The sequence below is a fragment of the Piliocolobus tephrosceles genome, chromosome 3 (assembly GCF_002776525.5).
Source record: "Piliocolobus tephrosceles isolate RC106 chromosome 3, ASM277652v3, whole genome shotgun sequence".
Classification (NCBI taxonomy): Eukaryota; Metazoa; Chordata; class Mammalia; order Primates; family Cercopithecidae; genus Piliocolobus; species Piliocolobus tephrosceles.
Genome location: NC_045436.1, coordinates 107882119 through 107903561, shown reverse-complemented (window position 1 = coordinate 107903561; position 21443 = coordinate 107882119). Strand labels below are relative to the sequence as shown.

At 40.3% G+C, this 21443-nt stretch overlaps 1 protein-coding gene across 2 annotated transcripts in view; it reads right to left on the bottom strand.

Moving 5' to 3' along the window:
- RASGEF1B (RasGEF domain family member 1B) overlaps positions 1–5201 on the bottom strand; it is a 45050-nt gene extending 39849 nt beyond the window's left edge. For both annotated transcript variants that reach the window (XM_023222559.2, XM_023222560.2), the window contains exon 1: positions 5062–5201. The gene's annotated coding sequence lies outside the window, so the exon portion shown is untranslated. The remainder of the gene's footprint in view (positions 1–5061) is intronic.
- Between the last annotated feature and the right edge of the window lie 16242 nt (positions 5202–21443).

Sequence of the window (21443 nt, the reverse complement as noted above, 5' to 3'; positions counted from 1 at the left end):
TCCAAGACTCCAAGATAAGTACCTTCTTTGAAAGTGAGTCCCACAGGCTTAGTAGATTTCACAGTTAAGGGAGAAAAAGAAAAAAAAATCAGTATTTTTGAGGAAGGAAGATCCTATTTCTCTCTGCAATGAAATAGTGATATTATTTCCTGATTTATCGGCATCCATACAAAAAGTGAATTTGCATTCTGCTTGATTTGTCTTAGATGCCACTTAAAGATTTCCTTACTAACTCCTAATTGATGGAGGAAGGGGATTCTGACTCAAATAGTTGACTATCTTTGGTTTCCTCGGAAGAAAAACAAAGCTAAGATTTGTCATGTTTTGTCTTGGGGATATGTTGTTAGCAGTTTATTAAAACACAAATGACATTTCAGCACATGACCTGGAGAGTCAATTAAAGCTCTTCTATGAACTAAATCTTTACTACGTGGGAACTGAACCCAGGACATATTGAATGTAAATAATGTAATGCATAAATTCTTTATGCATTAACTTTCTATCATCTACATCTTCCATGCAGTTCCTAAACTGGACAGTAGATGGCTCCTCATTCCTTGTCTTTCAAAGGGTTGGCACTTGATAGCAGTAACAGTGCTGGTTTAGAAAAGCAAAAGGATAACTAGAGTCATTATGGGGAAAATATATTGAGAAACTGGTATTTGTGATCTTGGCATATTATTGAACTATACAGCTCATACTGTATAGGTGAAGACATACTGGCTAATGCCATTTGCTCATAATGCCTTACATTGTAGGTGCTCATCTATAATGAGAATTAAATATTTCCTTTTCCTAGAAGAATAAAAATGATCTTCTGGACAATCAAAATCATCATTACCTAATTGAGTGCTGTCAAAAAGAACTTTCTGGGATACTGAAAATGTTTTTCTTTTGCACAATCCAATACAGTAGCCACTAGCCACAAGTGACTACTTAGCACTTAAAATGTGGCTTATTGCAACTGAAAAACTAAATTTTAAATTTTGTTTAATTTTAATAAACTTAAGTTTAAATATTCCCATATGACTAGTGGCTACCATACTGAACAGCAGAGATACGAGTAGCTGAATCATCATTTATACATGGTAGATCTCAACACAAATTAAGTAATATCATATGGAGAACACTCTTTAATAAAAGGTTTTATTTTTCTATATCTAATTCATCTCAAGAAAATGATCTGATACCTAATGAGGATTTTTTTTTTTTTTTTTTTTTTTTGAGAGGGGGGGTTTTCCCGTCGCCTCTGTCGCCTGGGCTGGAGTGCAGTGGCCGGATCTCAGCTCACTGCAAGCTCCGCCTCCCGGGTTTACGCCATTCTCCTGCCTCAGTCTCCGGAGTAGCTGGGACTACAGGCGCCCGCCACCTCGCCCGGCTAGTTTTTTGTATTTTTTAGTAGAGACGGGGTGTCACCGTGTTAGCCAGGATGGTCTCGATCTCCTGACCTCGTGATCCGCCCGTCTCGGCCTCCCAAAGTGCTGGGATTACAGGCTTGAGCCACGGCGCCCCGCCGAGGATGTTTATTAAAAAGTAGAGTTTTCTATTTATATTTTAGTATGTAATATGGTTACTGGGATAATTTTCCAGCTGTGAATTTTTGAAAAACTATATTCATCCCTCCCCATTTTTCTCTTTTAGAGCAACAGAAAGATGTTGGTACTCCAGGCTAATTTGTACTTTCTCTGGGTTAAACTAATTTTCTAAGCAGGGTTTCCTAATAAAATTTGAATCAACTGAATCATTTCCAGACACAGACATACCCTGAAATGAAATAATAAATATAAACCTAAGAAAAAATGGTTGTTCAAAACAAATTTAAAAATTTAATGGATAGTAATATTGATTTAATAGGCCAAAAAAAAATCTGACACCAACCTTTCTAATAATCATTTTTAATATTCATACCTAGGGAAAAACAAAAGCAAAAAGCAGTTTAATATTAAACTTCTACATAAATTAATCAATAAAAAGAAATTTCACTCTCCTCTCTTCATTTCCACATATCTAGAAAGTAGGTGAACATGTAACTGCAAATCACTTCACCCTTCATTAGTCCACCCCTAAGACAGGGTGTAAATGCATGAAGCAGTAGTACAACAAAATAAAGCAGTTATGACAGACCTAAAGAAACTAATAAATCACTCCATTCAACTCCTCACAGTCGTTTTACAGAAACTGCAGGCATAGAGAAAAAATAAATCCCTGATTAGGGCTCCAGATCGGCCAGAACCCAAGTCTCCTTATTTCCAAAGCAGAAATATGCCCGCAGCACTAGGCTAAAACATCTGTCACCTTAGGATAAGCAAAGGTTGCATGGGTCTTTTTTGTAGTTTTAACTGGAGAACCAAAAAGGACAACTATAGGTCTGAAAAAGTGAGGGGAGTGGGCTGGCAATACCCAAATTCAACTACTACTAATACAAATCCCATAAATCTTAAACAGCATTTTCGACAGTGCAATTGGCCTCTTGAAGAAGTCACAAAATGTTTTCACAGCTTTTTCATTTATTATGTGTGGCCTCAGAATCAAGTTTCCTAATCCCTGCTTCAAGGATTCTAGATTCTTCTCCCAAGCAAAGGAAAAGACACTCCTTTCACCCATCTCCTTTCCAAGGAGGTGCTCTCCTGAGGCCATCCCAATGTTCCTCCCAAGTCCAATTCTTTCAGGTACTCTGTGGATATTGACAAAACTGATCCCAACACTCCTGAGTCATACTAGGGATCCCAGTTTCTCCCCTTCAATTTTCTTAACATGTCTTTTTCCATCAGAAAGGTGTACTGAATTGTTTTTATTTGGTCTATTGTACTCTATTAACTAGTAGTTAATTTTAGGTTCTAAGAATAAAATGTCATATAAGAAGTATGTGTTGTTAAAATATTTTGATTTATACATATAAACACATATGTGTATATATACATATATGTGTATACACACACACATATAAAAAATCTATTAATGCTAAGCTGTAGGGGGTTAGCGGGAGACAATACATGTGAATGTTTTCTGGTGATTCTCTTCTCCAAAAGACAGTATGATTCCCAGGTATTAGATGTGGTAGTATCAGATAAAATATCCAATGCAGCACATAAAATGAAGCAAGACTGAAAATGCACCATAGGAGAAATAAATTCTAAGAATGTAACACTTCGTTAGACAACTGGAAAGTGCAAAGCCAGTATACTTAGTAGTCACAAATATTGCCACCTACAAGAAAACAAAGGATTGACCCGGCATGCAGTGGAAGAATGCCAAGAAACTTGTTAATCAGTGGCTGATCTCATCTTCACCAGAAAATCTGCTTGAAAGGCATAATATAACGTTGTTTGTAAACCCTGATGTCTGTCAAAAGTGCCCTAAGGTCCTCCTCTCTAGCTCCACCACTGCCCCTCACTTAAAAAAATAAAATTATCTTTAATGATAGGGTTTAACAAGCTGCCATTCTTTTTTTTTTTTTTTTTCTGTTATGAAAAACTCAACAGCAAAGAATTTTTATTTTTATTTCTTTTTATAAAAGAAATCAACTCTATTTTTGTTCTAAATCTCATGGGACCAGTTATTTTCACCCAAATCGCCAACCAGGTACACACGCTGCTTAACTGTAAACCTCCTTGTTTCTTAGTAGAGGCTTATTGCCATGGTCCAACTATGTTTTAAATTAAAGCACAGCCATCACATGCCAAGCTCTAGCTACTGTTTTCACGAGGAAAGGGCAATTATTCACCCCATCTGAGTGTGACTGGGCCAGACATCATTCAAAAGTGCACCACCCTGATCCCTAGACTCTTCCCCTTTATGCACCCCGTTCAGAGACCCTCCCCTCGGCCATTAGACCATCTGAGCTAAATATAGATCTACACACACCAGCAGTTCCTGATCGTCGTCACATGGTGCTGCTGACGAAGGACTCCTTGGAGACGCGTTCGGCCCAAACACATACACAAATTTGTGTGCATATTCATCTATATACACCATATCCACCGAATTCATCAGGGAGGATGGACACACACATCTACATTCCGAAGAGAAAATCGCAGTCTAGACAATCTCCTTGTGTTATGTGCCACACTTGTGCCACCCTCGGCAGTGTCAGAGGACTAAGCTACGTTGCTTTTGCCTGAACTGCGCCGATTTGGTTGGGGCAAGACAGCAAGCCGTATTGAAATGGTACGTCCATAACCACACACAATGGCGCGCGCACCCCAGCCCCCGTCTCGCCCTTTTCCCTGGTGCAGCACTGAAGTTGTTTTTCACAGCTCCCTTAGAAAGAGCCTCCCTTAAGCTGATTGCCCGCGAGGCTCCCAGATACCTCTAGCTCATCTTAGATTCCCCAGGCAGGTGACCCGAGGCTATTCAACTGAACTCTGGCAAAAGCAATACGACTCAGTGTCTCCCAAGTTTGCCAGGTGAACACCGAAGGATGACAGAACATCACCTTGTCGGTGGGGGGTATGTTACTTCTGTTCCCTTGCCCCTTCCTACGAGTCAGACTTTAGATTACATGGCACTGACAACAAAAATAAACAGCTCCCCCTACACACACACACACACACACACACACAAAACTAGCCAAGAAGTGGAAGAATCAACGTAGGTATGCACACGAAGGAAAGAAGGGATGAAAAAAATGATGGACGCGACTACAACTCAAGACAAATCCTCAAAAACCACCGATCTCCAGACAGAAGGCCTGCATGCAGGATCAGGGAGAAAGAGGGAAGGCACAACCCAACCCAAGCCCGTCCCTACCCGGGTTCCAGCGGCTCGGCCACGCACCTGTTGGGGCCGCGGCAGTCCCAGGTGCCCGCAGCGGCCGGGCAGGGGCCCTCCCCCGGTCCCGGGCTGTAACCCGGCTCTTGGTGCCCGCGTTCGCGCTCACTCGCTTCGGGATCTCCCGCCACCTCGGAGCGCACCCAGCCGGTGCAGTCTCTGAGCCCAGCTCGCTCCCCGCGCGGCCCCGGGATCTCCAGGGAGAGCGCAGCGCTCAGCAGGGTCCCGAGTTCCAGCCACCGGGCTGTGGTGCCCCCGCCGGGAGAACAACCCAGCCAGGGAACAACCTACCTGCAGGTGGACTCTGAGTCCTCCGCCTCCCGGCTGCGTGCCGCGCGCCCACAAATGCGACCAAAGGACAGGGAGCGAAAGCGCGCGGGAAGAAGAAAAACAAAATCTTCCTAACCAGTCGGGTTCCTTGTTTATACTGAAACTACGGCAGCCGCCGCCGCGCACGCCCCCTTCGCTCGAGCTCCGGCCTCCTGCCGCCAGCCCCGCCCCGCCGCCGCCAGCCCCGCCCTGCCCCGGCAGGCGCGGGCCAATCACCGCGCAGCTCACCGCCCACGCCGCCGCCGCCCGACCCGGCCGGCAAGTCCCAGTGGGCCCTAGACTCCCGCAGCGCGTGGACCTGGGTGCCCTCCCACGCAGCAGAGGCCCGCGGAGCCCAGCGCAGCGGTGTTTAACAGAGCTGGTCGGGCTGACTCCGACTGTGCGCGTTTCCTCTTAAGTGCACCTGCCCGGGGCTGTTGTGCAGTTGTGAGTGTGTGTGTTCATTCACGTGTATACTATCTGTAAATACCGGCCCGACTCGTTACACAGTATCTCTTAACATAATCGTGAGCTAAAGGTTACTGTCCATGTAACTTTCAGAAGAGAGCGGAGGCGAACCACAGAACATTTGCTCAGCAAGTATCACGTAGATCCTGGTGCTAAGCACTGTGCAAAACGCTGGGGGCACACTGTTGGCAAAGTAGGCTGGTCCCTGCCATTGTGAAGCTTACATAGTCTAGTGGAGGACATACATTCAGCAAATAACCACCCAAACGAAATGTAGAATTACAGCTCCTAGAAGTTCCACGGAGAGGAACCTGTTCCCTGAAACCTGATTCCGGAGGCAAAGCAGGGAGGCTAGTCCTCAGTGAGGGCTGTGTTGTCATGGTAACCACATACTCCATCATGGGATATTTGATAACTATTTCAGAAAAAAGGTAAAAACCTCAGTGCTTCACTTTGTACACATAAAAGGAGGCCAGAGGGAAGTAATGATGGAAACAAGGGAAGAGAGAGACCTATGGAAAGAAAAAAATTTACAGAATTAGGAGACTCTTACCAACTGTATGTCCTTGAGTAAGTGAGACAGCTTTACTGAGTTTCCGTTTTCTCATATATAAAACAACACTATCATACCTGTCCTATACTACTATAATTAAGATTACTGAGGGGGAGGAATCCTTTTCCCTCCTGCTCCATGGGCCCCTCCCCCTCTCCTTCCTGGGGTGGAGTCTCACTTTGACACTCACTTTGTCCGTTCTTAGGAGATTCCTCCTTTATTTTCTTCATTTATGCCTCCGTTTACTTTTCTTCCTCTTGATCATACTCCTTCCCTCCTTTCTGTAAATAGGACTCCCCCGATTCCGTAATTCACTCTAACCTAGCTAAGCCTTTGACTTAACCATAGCTTCTTTGCAGTTTAAATGAGAAGCCATAAGGCCAACGGAGTTTGGTGGGCCAGCCATGCAGAGTGAAACACAGAGGTTGGGTGACTCTGCCTTGCTGTTGTGGTTGTGCTGGCTGGTTGATTTTTCAAGCTCAGTTTTTCCATCCTGGTTCTGTAGCAAATGAGCCATATGACATTGGGCCAGTCACTTACACTCTTGACATTACTGGTCCTGTAGCAAGAAATTAAGAGTTGCAGGGGATTGCTGGCAAGATGGCTGAACAGGAACAGCTGCGGTCTGCAGCTCCCAGCGAGATCGAGGCAGAAGACAGGTGATTTCTGCATTTCCAACTGAGGTACCCAGTTCATCTCATTGGGACTGGTTGGACAGTGGCTGCAGCCCACGGAGGGTGAGCCGAAGCACAGAGGGTGAGCCGAAGCACGGTGGGGCATCACCTCACCTGGGAAACGCAAGGAGTCAGGGAGTTTTCTCCTCTACCCAAGGGAAACCGTGAGAGACTGGGCCTGAGGAACTCCGGCACAGATACTGTGCTTGTCCCCCAGTTTTCGCAACCCACAAACCAGGAGATTCCCGCCAGTGCCTACCCCACCAGGGCCCTGGGTTTCAAGCACAAAACTGGGCAGTTATTTGGGCAGACACTGAACTAGCTACAGGAGTTCTTTTTTTTTCCATATCCCAGTGGTGCCTGGAATGCCAGCGAGACAGAGCCGTTCACTCCCCCTGGAAAGGGGTGCTGAAGCCAGGGAGCCAGGTGGTCTGGCTCGGTGGGTCCCACCCCTATGGAGGCCAGCAAACTAAAATCCACTGGCTTGAAATTCTCACTGCCAGCACAGCAGCAGTCTGAGATCAACCCAGGACACTCGAGCTTGGTGTGGGGAGAGGCGTCTGCCATTGCTGAGGCTAGAGTAGGCAGTTTTATGCTCATAGTGTAAACAAAGCTGCTGAGAAGTTCAAACTGAGCAGAACCCACTGCAGCTCAGTAAGGCTGCTGTGGCCAGACTGCCAGTTTTCTCTTCTCTGGGCAGGGCATCTCTGAAAAAAAGGCAGCAGCCCCAGTCATGGACCCATAGAGAAAACACCGATCTCCCTGGGACAGAACACCTGGGGAAAGGGGCAGTTGGGGGCGCAGCTTCAGTAGACTTAAAAGTCTGCCTGACAGCTCTGAAGAGCAGTGGACCTCCCAACACAGCGTTCCAGCTCTGCTAAGGGTCAGACTGCTTCCTCAAATGGGTCCCTGACACTCACATATCCTGACTGGGAGATACCTCCCAGTAGGGGCTGACAGACACCTCCTACAGGAGAGCTCTGGCTGGCATCTGGCAGGTGCCCCTCTGGGACAAAGTTTCCAGAGGAAAGATCAGGCACCAATCTTTGCTTTCTGCAGCCTCTGCTGGTGATACCCAGGCAAACAAGGTCGGGAGTGGACCTCCAGCAAACTCCAGCAGACCGACAGCAGACGGGCATGTCAGAAGGAAAACTAAAAAACAGAAATAACACATCCACTGAAAGACCCCATCCGAACGTCACCAACATCAAGGACCAAAGGTAGATATATCCACAAAGATTGTGAGAGACCAGCGCAAAAAGGCTGAAAATTCCAAAATCCAGAACACCTCTTTTCCTCCAAAGGATCACAACTCCTCACCAGCAAGGGAACAAAACTGGACGGAGAATGAGTTTGACGAACTGACAGAAGTAAGCTTCAGAAGGTAGGTAATAACAAACTCCTCCAAGCTAAAGGAGCATCGTCTGACCCAATGCAAGGAAGCCAAGAACCTTGAGAAAAGGTTGGATGAATTGCTAACTAGAATAACCAACGTAGAGAAAAACATAAATGATGTGACAGAGCTTAAAAACACAGCATGAGAACTTTGTGAAGCATACACAAGTATCAATAGCCAAATCCATCAAGTGGAAGAAAGGATATCAGAGACTGAAGGTCAACTTAATAAAATAGAGAGAAGACACAATTAGAGAAAAAAGAGTGAAAAGGAATGAACAAAGCTTCCAAGAAACATGGGGCTATGTGAGAAGACCAAATCTACATTTGATTGGTGTACCTGAAAGTGACAAGGAGAATGGAACCAAGTTGGAAAACACTATTCAGGATATTATCTAGGAGACTTGCCCAACCTAGCAAGATAGGCCAACATTCAAATTCAGGAAATACATAGAACACCACAAAGATACTCGTCGAGAAGAGCAACCCCAAGACACATAATCATCAGATTCACCAAGGTTGAAATGAAGGAAAAAAATGTTAAGGGCAGCCAGAGAGAAAGTCAGGTTACCCACAAAGGGAAGCCCATCAGACTAACGCAGATCTCTGTGCAGAAACCTACAAGCCAGAAGAGAGTGGGGACCAATATTCAACATTCTTAAAGAAAAGAATTTTCAACCCAGAATTTCACATCCAGCCAAACTAAGCTTCACAAGCGAAGGAGAAATAAAATCCGCTACAGACAAGCAAATGCTGAGAGATTTTGTCACTACCAGGCCTGCCTCACAAGAGCTCCTGAAGGAAGCACTAAACATGGAAAGGAACAACCAGTACCAGCCACTGCAAAAACATACCAAATTGTAAAGACCATCAACACTATGAAGAAACTGCATCAACTAATGGGCAAAACAACCAGCTAGCATCATAACAACAGGATCAAATTCACTAATAACAATATTAACCTTAAATGTAAACAGGCTAAATTCCCTGATTAAAAGACACAGACTGGCAAATTGGAAAAAGAGTCAAGACCCATCAGGGTACTGTATTCAGGAGACCCATCTCACGTGCAAAGATACACATAGGCTCAAAATAAAGGGATGGAGGAATATTTACCAAGCAAATGGAAAACAAAACAAAAAGAAACAGTAGCAGTTGCAATCCTAGTCTCTGATAAAACAGACTTTATACCAACAAAGATCAAAAGAGACAAAGAAGGGCATAACATAATGGTAAACGGATCAATGCAAGGAGACGAGCTAACTATCCTAAATATATATGCAGCCAATATAGGAGCACCCAGATTCATAAAACAAGTTATTAGAGACCTACAAATTCATAAAACAAGTTATTAGAGACTCCCACACAATAATAGTGGGAGACTTTAACACCCCACTGTCAATATTAGACAGATCAACGAAGGGTTTTTCATGTTTCTATCGTCTTCAGTTTTGCTCTGATCTTAGTTATTTCTTGTTTTCTGCTAGCTTTTGAATTTGTTTGCTCTTGCTTCTCTAGTTCTTTTAATAGTGATGTTAGGGTGTCAGTTTTAGATCTTTCCCACTTTCTCCTGTGGGCATTTAGTGCTATAAATTTCTCTCTAAACACTGCATTAGCTGTGTCCCAGAAATTCTGGTATATTGTGTCTTTATTCTCCTTGGTTTGAAATAGCTTATTTATTTCCACCTTAATTTTGTTATTTACCCAGTAGTCATCCAGGAACAGGTTGTTTAGTTTCCATGTAGTTGTGTGGTTTTGAGTGAGTTTCTTAATCCTGAGTTCTAATTTGATTGCACTGTGGTCTGAGAGACTATTATGATTTCCATTCTTTTGCATTTGCTGAGTAGTGTTTTACTTCCAATTATGTGGTCAATTCCAGAATAAGTGTGATGAGGTGCTGAGAAAAATGTATATTCTGTTGTTTTCGGATGGAGAGTTCTGTAGAATCTATTAGGTCTGCTTGGTCCAAGCTGAGTTCAAGTCCTGAATGTCCTTGTTAATTTTCTGTCTTGTTGATCTTTCTAATATTGACAGTGGGGAAAATCCTCAATAAAATACTGGCAAACCAAATCCAGCAGCACATCAAAAAGCTTATCCACCACGATCAAGTTGGCTTCATACCTGGGATGCAAGGCTGGTTCAACATATGCAAATTAATAAACGTAATCCATCATATAAATAGAACCAGTGACAAAAACAAAATTATTATCTCAATAGATGCGGAAAAGGCCTTTGACAAAATTCAACACCCCTTCATGCTAAAAACTCTCAATAAACTAGGTATTGATGGAAGATATCTCATAATAAAAGAGCTGTTTATGACAAACCCACAGCCAGTATCATACTGAATGGGCAAAAACTGGAAGCATCCCCTTGGGAAACTGGCACAAGACAAGGATGCCCTCTCTCACCACTCTTATTCAACATAGTATTGAAAGTTCTGGCCAGGGCAATCAGGCAAGAGAAAGAAATAAAGGGTATTCAGATAGGAAGAGTGGAATCAAATTGTCTCTGTTCACAGATGACATGATTGTATATTTAGAAAACCCCATCATCTCAGCCCAAAATCTCTGTAAGCTGATAAGCAACTTCAGCAAAGTCTCAGGATACAAAATCAATGTGCAAAAATCACAAGCATTCCTATACACTAATAACAGATAAACAAGGAGCCAAATCATGAGTGAACTCTCAGTCACAATTGCTACTAAGAGGATAAAATACCTAGGAATACAACTTACAAGGGATGTGAAGGACCTCTTCAAGGAGAACTACAAACCACTGCTCAAGGAAATAAGAGAGGACACAAACAAATGGAAAATTTTTCCATGCTTATGGATAGGAAGAATCAATATTGTAAAAATGGCCACACTGCCCAAATCAATTTATGGATTCAATACTATTCCCATCAAACTACCACTGACTTTCTTCACAGAATTGGAAAAACCTACTTTAATCTTCATATGGAACCAAAAAGAGCCCACATAGCCAAGACAATCCTGGGCAAGAAGAACAAAGCTGGAGGCATCACGCTGCCTAACTTCAAACTATACTACAAGGCTACAGTAACCAAAACAGCATGGTACTGGTACCAAAACAGATATATAGACCAATGGAACAGAACAGAGGCCTCAGAAATAACCCTACACCTCTACCACCATCTGATCTTTGACAAATGTGACACAAACAAGCAATGGGGAAAAGATTTCCTATTTAATAAATGGCATTGGGAAAACTGCCTAGTCATATGGAGAAAACTGAAACTGGATCCCTTCTTTACACCTTATACAAAAATCAACTCAAGATGGATCAAAGACTTAAACATAAGACCTAGGACCATAAAAATCCTGGAAGAAAACCTGGGCAATACCGTTCGGGACATAGGCATGGACAAAGACTTCATGTCTAAAACACCAAACGCAATGGCAATAAAAGCCAAATTGACAAATGGGATCTAACTAAACTAAAGAGCTTCTGCACAGCAAAAGAAACTGTCATCAGAGTGAACAGGCAACATACAGAATGGGAGAAAATTTTTGCAATCTATCCATCTGACAAAGGGCTAATATCCAGAATCTACAAAGAACTTAAACAAATTTACAAGAAAGAAAACAAACAACCTCATCAAAAAGTGGGCAAAGAATATGAACAGACATGTCTCAAAAGAAGACATTTATGCAGCCAACAGACATATGAAAAAATGCTCATCATCACTGGTCATTAGAGAATTGCAAATCAAAACCACAATGAGATACCATCTCATGCCAGTTAGGAGGGCGATTATTAAAAAGTCAGGAAACAACAGATGCTGGAGAGGATGTGGAGAAATAGGAATGCTTTTACACTGTTGGTGGGAGCATAAATTAGTTCAACCATTGTGGAAGACAGTGTGGCAATTCCTCAAGGATCTAATACTATTTGGCCCAGCAATCCCATTACTGGGTATATATATCCAATGGATTATAAATCATTCTACTATAAAGACACATACATATATATATGTGTATTGTGGCACCATTCACAATAGCAAAGACTTGGAACCAACCCAAATGCCCGTTAATGTTAGATTGGATAAAGAAAATGTGGCACATGTACACTGTGGAATACTATGCAGCCGTAAAGAAGGATGAGTTCATGTCCTTTGCAAGGACATGGATAAAGCTGGAAACCATCATTCTCAGCAAACTAACACAAGAACAGAAAACCAAACACTGCATTTTCTCACTCATAAGTGGGAGCTGAACAATGAGAACTCATGGACATAGGGAGGGGAACATCACACACTGGGGCCTGTTGTGGGGTCGGGTGCTAGGGGAGGAATACCATTAGGAAAAATACCTAATGTAGATGACAGGTTAATGTGTGCAGCAAACCACCATGGCACGTGCGTACCTATGTAAGAAAACTGCACGTTCTGCACATGTAACCCAGAACTTGAAGTAAAATGATAAAGAAAAAGAAATTAAGAGTTAGAAAAAATTAGGATTTCTTAATGAGAATATCTGACATATCCTTTGTAACCTCTGGATATGCACAGCAGATCAGAAGATTTTGGCCAGTTTTACTTTCTAAAGTATCCCCCAACCAAGAAGTTTGTTTATTTTAGATTCTTAAGATGTAAAATGGATACCATGATAATATTAATGCAATGCTTTCCAAACATCATTCTCACCCCCTATTCTGGCAGATCTCTCTGGGTTCCTTCTAGCTTTCTGCATGCCAAGTATTAAATAAGGAGACAGTTCTGGAGCCAGGTATCCTGAACCCTAATCCTATTTTTCTCACAGAGCCACCTATAAAGCCTTAGAAAAGGCACTGATGGACTCTGGACCAGCTTACTCATCTGAAAAATAGCATTATGGTTAATGAAAGTAACTTTTTCATAGGATGTTGAGAAGACTAAAAGAGATCATACAGGAAATGAGTTTGAAATAATGTCCCTCAGAGAAGCCTTTCCTGACCTCCCTATTTAAAATTGCAGTCACCCCCGATTCCATGTAACCCTTCCCTGCTTTCTTGTTGTTGTTTCTTCCACAGGATGTATTGCCACTTAACAAACTATATATTTCACTTATTATTGCTTCTCCCCTCTCACTAGAATATAAGTTCCATAACAGCAGGGAATGTTGCTGTTGTCATTGTAGTTGTTGTTTTCCTGCTGTATTTCCAATGTCTAGAACAATGTCTGACATATAAGAAGCAGTTAGTAAATATGTGTTGGTTGAACAAATGAATGAATGCTTAGCACATAAGTACTCAATAACTAATTGCTGTTATTATCATGTCTGAATTGTTTTCTATCATGAAAAAATTTCCTTTCTCTACTCCTCAATTTCTTTCTGATCTTTTTACTCTATTGGTTCAACTCCTATCTGTAAATGCCAGTAAGCTCAATAATGCCAATCAAACTGATGCAAATCTGCTAAGTAGTAGCTCACTCCAGTATTAAAAAACAGCCACCTGTATTTAGAGCTTCTGCTATATGGCAGGCTCTGTGCTAAGCATTACTTTCTTAGTTTCCAGTCCTCTTGCAGCTCAAATGCATAAAATTAGAGTAATCATCATGACCAATCCATGTCCAACCCTCTTTCTTTTATTTTGGTTCCTTTCATTCCCCATCTAAAATTTCAGTTTTTACCACACAGTATTCAGTGTGAACTTTTCAATCCACCTTTCACGAACAATGATGGTATTGTCTTATGTGAGTACACATGAGTGTATTTACATAAATGTTATTGTGCAATCAATCTCATTCTGTTTCTTGTTTTCCCCACAACTTAGACTTTTGATCATCTATCTGGGTTGATATATGTTTGTGTTGCTCACTCTGTTTATCTACTGTTGAGTGTTTCACCATATCTGTGTAACTCTGTTAATAGCTCCCTGTTAGCAGGGAGCTATTTTTTATTCGCATTATCATCAATCCTCACCCAAACTCTGAGAGATAAGTACTATTATTTCCATTTCTGAGATGAAGAAATGATGCTTGGGAAGGTAACTCACCGGCCAAGGACACTCAGCTGGAGAAGCCATGAATTAAACCTGTATATCTCTGTTTAATCCTCCTGCCTTCCCAGTTCATAAAATTCACTCAATTACTGTGGGACTTATGAAATAATGTTTAAAAATACTAGATATGTGTATTTAAATTAAACTGGAAGCCAGTTTCTTTTTGCAAAGCAATGTTATTTGTCTCAAAGACACAAGTTTAGTTTTCTTCATAGACACGAGTTTAATACTATTATTTGTGGTTTATAATTTCTTTAAAACACTTGAAGCTTCCATGAAAATCTCACAATGCGTGTTTGTCTTCAGATGTTTAAAATTTATCATTTTAAAGAAGAATGAGGCACCAGAACACTAGATAGGATTAAAAAGGAAATCATATAAGGGAATGGATTATGGCTTCAATGTAAGAAAAACATAAAACATGTCTAAAGCAGAATGGTATCCTTTTTCAGCATTAAATTCCCATTCTGTGCATCTTAAAGGGTCTTGTGAAATGGCCATGTAACTCCCCAAAACACTCCCACATTTTCTCTTTCATTTATATTCTCAGTGTCACTCTGGACTATGGAGATGAGCAGTTCAAGGATATGTAATCTTAACCTCAGATTGTAAATGGAAGGAAAAATGGGATTGATCACATCGCCTGTCAACAGTCAATCTGGACCCCAGCCTAGGCCTTCTCGCTTTCAAAGCTAAAAAACACAAACCTTTTTTTGATAAGTCTGATGTACATGGCCTCTCTTGTATGATGACAAAAGATTACGGGGTCTTAGGCCAATTAGACCAACCCAGCTCCACACTTTAGAGCTAATCCCTTATTTTCCCCTTGCTATTTAAGTACGCTTTTCCTTGACTTCCCTTTCCTCATTCTCTGAGGGCCTACAGCAAAAAAGAGAAGGAGGCTGCTTGGTGTGCTTTGGTTTCATGCTCTCTTCCTGCCATTAGCCTGAGTGAAAGGAAGGCTGTCCATGAGTCAGACTTTTTGTTTCTTTCTGAATAAGTTGGTCTTATAATGAATTAAGAACAGGTTTCTCTAAGTCAGATTCTGGTAGCCTTTAATGTTAGGTCTGATTATTTTACTAGAAGATCTTTTTGGTTTTGACTAATTGCCAATCTATGTCTAGCATATTGAGTAGGAAGGGACAAAGGAGAAAATGAGTAATAGAATAATAAAATTCATAGGAGACCATATTGGAACTGCAGAGTAATTTTATAAAGTGTGTGTATATGTTTAGCATCAACCTCTGTACATATATAGCCCTGAAATCTGATGGGAAGAATGACCACAGCAGGACACAAAGACTTCAGTATTCAAGATCCTGAGTCCCTGTCTAGTGCCATCAATCCCTACATAACTATAAAATGAATTCTTACACTTAGAAGGAATTTGTGTGATGAAACAAATGATGGGGTCAGCCTTTGAATGGTAATTTCAATAATAATTTCCAACACTTGTTATAGTGTACATTGTTCTTTCACATCCATTATCTCATTTAGGGAGAACATGGGGTCTGTGAGGGTCATCCAATTCTGACAGTGGTCATTATAGAAGACATATACTTTCCTCTTCTGGGATCACTAAAAACATTATAGATAGCCATCCATTTAAACTTGCTAAGAAGATACTCCTAAACAGAAGAGAGCTGGCTAAAAAAGATAACTTCAGGAGGTCTAGTGAATATATCCGAGTGATTCATCATCACTGTCACGTTTTATCTCCCAGACCCTAAAGTTGTAGGAAAGAATGTGACAACTGCATAGGAAATCCCACAACAGATAGTAGGTTTTCAAGTCTGCTAAGAAGATGTAAAAAAATACTCTATTTTCATTTATAGACAAGAACTGTTGAAAGGCAACTTTACTGTTTTTTCTTAGATAGGCATTACTATTTTACTCATTTGCCAGTACTTATTTACTCTTACAAAGTAATTATTTGCAACACCCTCAGAAAGAATATTGGTAATGAGAAGTAATATAACTTGGCCTGATCACAAGGTCATGAGACAGTCATTCTCTTCACTGATTATATAATACATAGTAACTTACCTTCCCTGGACTGACAAAGAAACATTTAATAATCTTAAACATGCATCATTTTGATTAGACATTTTACTGTTTGGGGTAGAAATTCAAATATGTTTAACATAAATATATTTAGATAAATATTATTCATCAAAAAAGTCTTTATAGTAAATATACATATATTTCTCTATGTGTAATTTCTCTCTGTAGCAGTTTTTGGTTTCTTCTGAATGAGTTGGTCTTTTTTTTTTTTTTTTTTTTTTTTGAGATGGGGTCTCGCTCTGTCGCCCAGGCTGGAGTGCAGTGGCCGGATCTCAGCTCACTGCAAGCTCCGCCTCCCGGGTTTACGCCATTCTCCTGCCTCAGCCTCCCGAGTAGCTGGGACTGCAGGCGCCCGCCACCTCGCCGGGCTAGTTTTTTGTACTTTTAGTAGAGACGGGGTTTCACCGTGTTAGCCAGGATGGTCTCGATCTCCCGACCTCGTGATCCGCCCGTCTCGGCCTCCCAAAGTGCTGGGATTACAGGCTTGAGCCACCGCGCCCGGCCTTGAGTTGGTCTTATAATGAATTAAGAACAGGTTTTCCTAAGTCAGATTCTTAGAGCCTTTAATGTTAACTATGGTTATTTTGCTAGAAGATCCCCTTGGTTTAGACTAATCTTCTAGCACATTGAGTAGGAAGGGACAAGGGAGAAAATGAGTAATACAATAATAAAATTTAGAGCTGGGGAAAGTATTAATGATCATCTCTTTTAATCTTTTGCTATCCCTGTGCCACCAACCAAGGCATTTTTGAACAAGGAAACTGAGTCTCAGAGAGATTAAATGATCTCTCCTAGGCCAACAAGATAATAGCAAAGTTATGCTAGTCAAAGAGCACAGATAATCTCAGGACTTCAAATCCTACATGATTTTACTTCCTAATAATTCCTGCAGGGTAGAGTTATAGAGCTACTTTGACATTATAGAAGTTTAATTTGTTTTCAAATATTGATGACAACTATTCTCTGTTAAATATATCTTGATAAAATAAGTTCTCTAGATATTACATTTTATTAGAATTTTCTAAATGATGCTAATGCCATTTATTATCTTATTTAATATTCAAGGTAGTAAAATAGTAAGCTCTTCAGTGGCTTTATCATTAAAGTAACCACATTAAAGTAACTATTAATTACACTTCATAAAGTAAATTCAAGAAATTATGTCAATCAAAAAAGCTTCTCTAATTAGCATTTACTATTGTCACCAGGAAAACACGTACCTAAGATATTTTCTATTTTGTATAATAAAATAATTTTCACAAGACTATTAGAGCATTTCCCTGAAGTCTTCAGATGATTTCTAAATGATTCTGTGAAGTTTAAATTTGTAAAATATCTAAACATTCATTTTGACACATAGATGATTTCAGTAATAAAGCCAGAATTTCTGTGCAATATATTTAGATATTGTTATGGAAAAGCATAATGGTGAATCTATTTTCTACACAAAAATAAAAGGAAATATTATGTAATTTAATTGTATTTCACTAGACAGAGAAGATGGCTTTCTCTGGGAATAGGAATGGAACTTCAATTTACTTGTAGTATTTGATTTTTTTCCTAAAGAACAACTTAAAGCTGATATGACAAAATGTTCATTATTATCATTTGTGCATCACAGGTAGATGGGTGTTTATACTTTTTTATTGTGTATGTTTCTTCAAAAAAATTAAAGAATTTTATAATTAAAATTGGATATTTTCATGTACCTATACTACATAACCTTAAACTTCTATATTTAAAGCTTACATTTTAAGGCAATACATACTGATAATGTTATTGCTTTGCCTTTTTCCGCTCATTGATTAATCACATTTATAAAGTATAACTGTCAATCAATAGTCCAGAGAATTTTATTTGGCTTCACTGTACAAAATTATACCCTATGTGATATAAAGTGTGTTAAAGAATGTTATGCATCCCACACAGCCTATCAAATTAGCCGCCTTTTGTTTTTTGATGTGATTGTGGGTGTCTCCTCTGAAACAGTGATGTACATTGTGACACATAGTTAACACACAAATGAGCTTTGATTCGTGACTGAAGCCTGCTTTAAAGTCAAATCTCCCACAGGCTAACACCATTAGCACGTGATTAATGTTTCCAGGGCCTGGGATTAACCAGTGATAATTTTAGAATCTACAATTATCCACATAATTGTCTCCAATTAGCTGTCTCTGAAGAGTGGTCAAGAACTAAAGTGAAATGGAGGTTGAATGTAAGGATATGTCCTCTTATTAGGGGGATGATCCATTTACTTCAGGTCTGTCATGACAGTCAAGGAGTGTGTTTGGAGATGTATTTGGGAGAGGAGATGGGGTGGAAGAATATGACTGTTGCTTGAAGTGGAGTTTGGGAAGTATTGAAGAGATGAGGCATTTTCTGACCTAGACAACTGCTCAATAATTTAAAAGAGATTATCTCCTAAGTATGTAAGGAAAGAAGTCTAAGAAAGACTAAGGCATGAATTTAACACCTCTCACAGCAAGAAATTCATAGCCAAGGGCAAAATAAAATCTCTTAGTCTGGATAAAATTCCATAGATAAACACAACATGTGTCTTTAGTCTGTTTGTTGTTTTTTTAAGAACTCACAACAAACTCTTGAATGCCCTGCCTTCTTAAGTTAAAAAGTCAAACACTAGCTGTTTACAAAAGGCAGTCATGAACCCAAATTTCTAAATTAAAAAATACTGAGAAGTTTTATTTTTCTCCAAAATAATTGAACTAAGGCATACTTTTGAAAGCATCATTAAATAGATACAATTTTGGTTAGTCCTGTTCTTGCTCTTGCATTAAGGCTAATGGCGGATATATTGCCATCTTTTGATTCAGAACACAACAACAACAACAACAACAAAATGAACATGAATTTTGTTCTGTATCTTTCCACTGGTGAGAAAAAAATAAGCACATATCCTGCCAGAACAAACCCTTCAAAGCTTATCACAATGACAAACCTGAGGCACATCTCACTTGACAAGGTACCTAGTAGACTTCATACATGAATACAGGAGTTTTGGGATCCTTTTTAAATTCCTATTTCCTCCCTTCCATCCTTGCTCTTTTAAGAACTGCAAACTACATAGTGGTAGAAATTTTTCACTTCAAATTTAACAGTAACAACCCATGCTTCAAGGAGGGAATGTTTGAACCTGTTAAACAATTCTTTTAGAAAGAAACAACCAGCATACTGAAATGAGTCATTTGCACAAAGGCTAGAAGAACTCATTCCAGAGCACACAGAAGGAGGGAGGAAATGCAAAACAGGACAACCTGTTGAGAGCAAACAGTGGAAGGGACTTATTGTCTCACCTGGGGAGCAAGAGCCTTTGGCGGATATTTCAAAGAGACTCTCGTCAGTGTAGGAACAAATACAGGAACCTGTCATACTGGCTTTGCTGTGGGAGAAGCTAACATTTCAGATTCTTGGTGTTTTCATCTGTAAAGTGAAGGGATTAGGCTGGCTCCGTCTGGATACCTTAGCAGCCAAGAGGCTTGCAGAGGTCCAGAAGTGATAGACTTGACCTAACCACACTGATATTATGGATTATGATCATATCTTTTCTCTGAACCTCAATTTCTGCATTATGCTAATCTTTATGATGCCCAAAAGATCCCCTGGGGATCTGCTTCGACTTTTCCCTAAGGCTCTGGGATACTAAAGGCAGTGGCTGCAGTTAAATGGACCATGGCATAGTAATACCTCCACTCTGGGTCTGATTTAAACAGACTTGAGATTCACCTTCAATGATGGAATTCTACTTCTGGAGTAATAATTTATCGGCAGGTGCATTGGTGGTTTGCTGCACCTATCAACCCATCATCTACATTAGGTACTTCTCCTAATGCTATCCCTCCCTTAGCCCCCCACCCCACGACAGACCGCGGTGTGTCATGTTCCCCTCCCTGGGTCCATGTGTTCTCATTGTTCAACTCCCACTTATGAGTGAGAACATGCGGTGTTTGGTTTTCTGTTCTTGTGTTAGTTTGCTGAGAATGATGGTTAACAGCTTCATCCATGTCCCTGCAAAGGACGTGAACTCATCTTTTTTTATGGCTGCATAGTATTCCATGTTGTATATGTGCCACATTTTCTTTATCCAGTCTAACATTGACGGGCATTTGGGTTGGTTCCAAGTCTTTGCTATTGTGAACAGTGCTGCAATAAACATACATATGCATGTGTCTTTATAGTAGAATGATTTATAATCCTTTGGGTATATACCCAGTAATGGGATTGCTGGGTCAAATGTTATTTCTGGTGCTAGATCCTTGAGGAATTGCCACACTGTCTTCCACAATGGTTGAACTAATTTACACTCCCAAAAACAGTGTAAAAACGTTCCTATTTCTCCACATCCTCTCCAGCATCTGTGGTTTCCTGACTTTTTAATGATCATCCTTCTAACTGGTGTGAGATGGAATCTCACTGTGGTTTTGATTTTCATTTCTCTAAATGGTATTGGGAAAACTGGCTAGCCATATGCAGAAAACTGAAACTGGACCCCCTTCCTTACACCTGATATAAAAATTAACTCAAGATGGATTAAAGACTTAAATGTAAGACCTAAAACCATAAAAACCCTACAAGAAAACCTAGGCAATACAATTCAGGATATAGGCATGGGCAAAGACTTCATGACTAAAACCCCAAAAGCAATGGCAACAAAAGCCAAAATTGACAAATGGGATCTAATTAAACTAAAGAGCTTCTGCACAGCAAAAGAAATTATCATCAGAGTGAACAGGGAACCATAGAATAGGAGAAAATTTTTACAATCTATCCATCTGACAAAGGGCTAATATCCATAATCTACAAAGAACTTAAAACAAATTTACAAGAAAAAAACAAAAAAACCCATCAAAAAGTGGGTGAAGGATATGAACAGACACTTCTCAAAAAAAGGCATTTATGCAGCCAACAAACAAGAAAAAAAGCTCCTCATCACTAGTCATTAGAGAAATGCAAATCAAAGCCACAAAGACATAGAATATAAATTATAATAGGATAATTAGAATAAAAAGTACACGCTAACAAAAATTTTGTCTAAACCCTAATGTCTACAACAATACTTGATATCTAGTAGGTGCTCAATATCTATTGAATAAATAAATGAGACAAAATATGTTGCATTTTTAAATCTACTATCCATCTCTCCCAAACTCCCTTTCCAGAATTATTCCCTTTCTTTCTTCCTTTCT